The 5,294-nt window shown below is 41.6% G+C and overlaps 1 non-coding gene across 1 annotated transcript; it reads left to right on the forward strand.

Annotated features, from left to right (window-relative positions):
• Positions 1-1,023: 1,023 nt before the first annotated feature.
• trnal-uaa (transfer RNA leucine (anticodon UAA)) lies at positions 1,024-1,105 on the forward strand. Its single transcript has one exon. It is a non-coding gene; the product is annotated as a tRNA-Leu (tRNA).
• The last annotated feature ends 4,189 nt before the right edge of the window (positions 1,106-5,294 follow it).

The following is a 5,294-nucleotide window of genomic DNA, read 5'->3' on the forward strand; positions in this document are numbered from 1 at the left end:
CCAATGAGTTGACAAGTCTTTATTGCACAATATTTCTCATGAAGATTAAGACGTTAAATGATAGCAGTTGCACAACATCCTATGAGCAGACATACGATAACAGAGAACGAACTCCAGATAGCAGAGGATGGTTTCGATCCATTGATCTCTGGGTTATGGGCCCAGCACGCGTCCGCTGCGCCACTCTGCTCTCTCGTAATTTGTAGATGGTATGTGCAACAGGGATGTTCGGGTTGTCTCATGGCTGGATCAGGCAACAAGACACATTTGGTCTTTCCCGATGACACCATGTCAGACTACTGCAATCAAACCTTGCCGTTTCTGGGGCAGACAGTGGCAACACTACTCAACATTTATTCCGATAGCACCCTATCCCGTCTTTTGCCATCTCTGGGCTTTATCTTGTCAAATCAAACACTGTCCGAGAGGTGGAAGCAGAAAACGTGTCACCGGTCAACGCGACGGGACACACTCGTTACGATGGTGACGACAACAACAATGCGCCGCGTCAATGTCTTGTTTCTGTGTGTGCCTGTGAGTGACTGTGGGGGGACAAAATGTGGAAAAACCTGTTCGTCACTGGTGCTCGGGAGAGAACGTTCATTGAAGGATTCCTTGAGGTATGTTCACGTACTTTTCATACAATACGGCTCGCAAGCAGGCAACAAAACGTGATGTACCCTAGCAAGCGCAAGTACATACGGTTGCACGTAAACATGCCGGCGTTCCCTCGAATCATCCCCTAAATCTTCGGTAAACATTGGTTTGTGCGTGAGAAGAAATATGTTGACAACGGTAAGCACGGGAAGTGATGCGCCGGTCAGAATATGCAATCCTACTGGTCTCTGTCAAGTTGCGCTGTCGGAGAGTTGTCGTTTATATGGCACACTACACAGAAGATATAAAAAAAGAACCCAATTTGCCAGACTTCATTTTCGCGTCGCAGGGCCAAATCGTTTGCCGTGGCTTCACACTACAAGTTTTGTCACCATACTTCCCGTTCGGTCGGGCTTACATTTATCAGGGAGTGTTGCCGAGTGGTCCAAGGCTCTGGATTTAAACTCCAGTCTCTCAGGAGGCGTGGGTTCAAATCCCACCACTGCTACTTCTTTTTCAATATCGTTAATATCCTACCATTTTGTCATTGGCTCCGACAAGGCATTTGGGACAATACGTATTTTTGGCCACAAAAAGGTTGAGCTGTTTGCCATTCTGTTTGGACTGTTTGCTTGTCGGCATAAAATATTAGCTCCCCTGAAAGTGTTTGCCTTGATGTCTTTACCTTTGTCTTTCACGCTGAACTGTCGTGCCACCATTATGGGTACTGACACAGTGATTTTAAATTGACAGAACAGTGAATAAAGGACAATTTTTTTTGTCAGTCCTAAGTCAATTGAGGAAAGGATCACTTCCCGTGGGCCTCAGCCAATGAGTTGACAAGTCTTAATTGCACAATATTTCTCACGAAGAGTAAGACGTTAAATGATAGCAGTTCCACAACATCCTATGAGTAGACATTCAATAACAGAGAACAAGCTCCAGATAGCTGAGGATGGTTTCGATCCATCGACCTCTGGGTTATTGTTAAATATATTCTAGAAGTTATCATTTATTTGCTTAGCTTGCATTAGTATTATGGACGATTTTAGATGTCTCGCCTTCGAAAAGATGACTCAGCATCATCCGATGGAAGGGCGCCTGGACCAAGGACGTGATCGGATGTGGTCGGGTCGGGACAAGTGTTGGTCCAATATTTTGTGTTGTGTCTTATTGCTTAGAATACTATGTCTGGGAAAAACCCTCTTATTATCAAATATTATGTGTCGTGTCTTATTGTTTAGAATACTATGTCTGGGAAAAACCCTCTTATTATCAAATATTTTGTGTTGTGTCTTATTGCTTAGAACATTATGATTTGTAAATCCCTCCTATTTCAAATAAATGCAGGAGCGAGGGGGGGGATTGTTTAGAGCGTGTTGAGAGGCTGTGATCTGAACAATCTCCCATACGCCCTCCTCATGAGAAAAAGAAACCAGCGTCTTCATTCCTTTTGTGTCTATTTTTTATAATGTTGGGTAAGATAAATCCAACATTAAATTGGTCCTTCGAGCCGGATGTCAACACACCCGAGGATTCCAGTTGTGGAGCCGACTTCCAGTTAAGAGACCGTGGCCACGGCAAGTAAGACCCTTTATGGGACTGGTCTTCGTTCTCCTCAACTGGGATCTGAAGGTTGACGACAATCCACAGGATTGAAGACGACTGGTGAGTTAAATTTAAAATTTATTTTTAGGAAAAAGGACGCCGGAGTCCAGAAATTCCGCGAGGACGGCGGAGTCCTGTACGTACTTAAATTCCGTGTTTAATAAACCTTGTGTAATACTAGTCACTGGCAAGTAATGGACGGCGGAGTCCGACATATTCCGCGAGGATGGCGGAGTCCTGTACGTACTTAAATTCCGTGTTTAATGAATAAAGAAACTAGGAAAGTTTCGTGGCGTCGTAGTTAAATTCCGTATAGGATGGCGGAGTCCTCTAATGAGCTGTTGACAGACGTAGTTAAATTCCGTATGGGACGGCGGAGTCCTCTGACGAGCCAGTGTGAATGAAAACTGTTTGAATGAGAGTGTAAATGGGAAACCACTAGGTTTTTCATTCCATACCAAAACAGTGGGAAAGTAAACGGTGGACTTTTGTGGATGCAAAGGCAAGAATTCTCCACTCGAAAGATTTGAAGTGAGAATTACCACAGAAAGTAAATTTGAATCACCGTCCTACTGAAAAAAAAAAAAAAAAAAAAAAAAACAGTGTTCTAGACTACCCTAGGTAGTATTACACTGAACCAAATTCTTTCAAATGGGGAAAGGAAGTAGTAAAATAAAAAACAGGAATACACTGCAGTGTAAAGGTTGGAGGTTCATTAAATTAAATTTAAAAGAAAAAAAGAAACAGGATCCTGATAAAATTTTATATTTAGAGACAGGGATAATGTTAGATAAATTGTAGAAGTTATCATTTATTTGCTTAGCTTGCATTAGTATAATGGACAATTTTAGATGTCTCGCCTTCAAAAAGAAGACTCAGCATCATCCGATGGAAGGGCGCCTGGACCAAGGACGTGATCGGATGTGGTCGGGTCGTGACAGGTGTTGGTTCAATATTATGTGTTGTGTCTTATTACTTAGAACATTATGATTTGTAAATCCCTCCTATTTCAAATAAAAGCAGGAGCGAGGGGGGGGATTGTTTAGAGCGTGTTGAGAGGCTGTGATCTGAACAATCTCCCATACGCCCTCCTCATGAGAAAAAGAAACCAGCGTCTTCATTCCTTTTGTGTCTATTTTTTATAATGTTGGGTAAGATAAATCCAACATTAAATTGGTCCTTCGAGCCGGATGTCAACACACCCGAGGATTCCAGTTGTGGAGCCAACTTCCAGTTAAGAGACCGTGGCCACGGCAAGTAAGACCCTTTTACGGGACTGGTCTTCGTCCTCCTCAACTGGGATCTGAAGGTTGACGACAATCCACAGGATTGAAGACGAGTGGTGAGTTAAATTTAAAAAAAAATTTTTTTGGGAAAAAAGGATTAAAGAGTGAGTGAATTGCGCGACGAAGAAGTCTGCGGCAGAACAAACCTTGTGTAATACTAGTCACTGGCAAGTGGTCAAGATGGACGACGGAATCCGATAAAATCCGTGGGGACGGCGGGGTCCTGTACGTACTTAAATTCCGTATTTCTGTGTTTCCGTGTTTTCGTGTGTTTATAAAAACGTTATTAATATCGTGTGTATGTGTAAAAGTATGAATGTATAAGACGGGATTGTAAGTGATTGTAAGGAGCTGTTGACAGACGTAGTTAAATTCCGTATGGGACGGCGGAGTCCTCTGACGAGCCAGTGTGAATGAAAACTGTTTGAATGAGAGTGTAAATGGGAAATGGGAAACCACTAGGTTTTTCATTCCATACCAAAACAGTGGGAAAGTAAACGGTGGACTTTTGTGGAAGCAAAGGCAATAATTCTCCGCCCCAATTAGGGTAGAAGCTTGAGAATTACCAAAACTCAGACATTTATTGTCACCCTGTCATTTTTGAATAAAGTCAGTATTTAGGTCACTCTAGGTGCGAATGAACTGACTTCCAAATTCACAAAAATGGGAATAAATAACAGTAAACCGGATCAAAAAATAGACCTAATGTGTAAAGATTGGAAATATGTTCAACTACAAAACCATTTCAAAATAGAAGATTTAAACACGTGGATAACCAAATACGGTTTCGCTGGCCAGCTAAATTCGCAAAAAATAGTTCAACTTCAAAACGAAATAAAGTGTCGACACAAAAATGATATATCACAAATACAAAAAGATGGATTTGACGACTTACTCTTCTGGTTAAACTGGATTAATGAGGATGTGAAAAAGGCCGTAGCCGGCATCACACCTTATCAACAACAGTTAAAAAATGCTTTACATGCGAATTCGAAAGAACACATTAACAGATGGGTAGATAAACATTGGATAAACCTAGCAACTGGCCCTCTGGAGGAATATGTTAATCATGCCCTCCACGCAGAAAGAGTGTTAGACAAAAAACAAAAAGAGAAGATAGATGTCTTCCTCGACGAAGAAGCAGAAATATACTATCAAGGCAGAGAGAGAGATAATTTTAGAGGACACGGCAGAGACCGTGGGAGAGTAAGATATGGTAGAAATCGAAATTATTATGATAATACCATCTGTTGGTGCTGTGGAAACAAAGGCCACATTGCACGTGAATGCCCTAAAAAAGAAAAAAAGAAAAATAAAAGAGAATACGGACAAACTACTGCATGACTAGGCCAGCCTGCTTCCCAACTCAACAAATCCTCTTGTGTAAACATTACAGAGAATGAGGAGGTGGATTTCAATTTACAGGACATTCTGAGTTTGGACACTGAAAAACCTGAAATAACCTTGTAGAATGCCCATTTTCGAAGTCCCGGAGTGCCCTGTGAATTTGTTGGGAAGAGACGGCTTATTCCAACTAGGACTTGTACTCAAACATGAATTAAACATAAATTAAAAAGAGAGGACCTCGATGTAACACTGGAAAACAGAGAAAGTACATTCTATTACACAATCGATATCCCAGACAAATCACAGTTAAACATGGGAAAGGCCCTGTTGTCTGCAGCCTTGCAGCTTATCAAAAAAAATAGAAGATAAAAAAGAATGTGATGAGCTGCAGTAATACAGAGAGCAGCATGCGTACCAATCCCACGCACATTGTTAAATTCATTAAGACCAGACGCT

The sequence above is a fragment of the Phyllopteryx taeniolatus genome, unplaced genomic scaffold (genome assembly GCF_024500385.1).
Source record: "Phyllopteryx taeniolatus isolate TA_2022b unplaced genomic scaffold, UOR_Ptae_1.2 contig_188, whole genome shotgun sequence".
In the NCBI taxonomy this organism is placed as follows: Eukaryota; Metazoa; Chordata; class Actinopteri; order Syngnathiformes; family Syngnathidae; genus Phyllopteryx; species Phyllopteryx taeniolatus.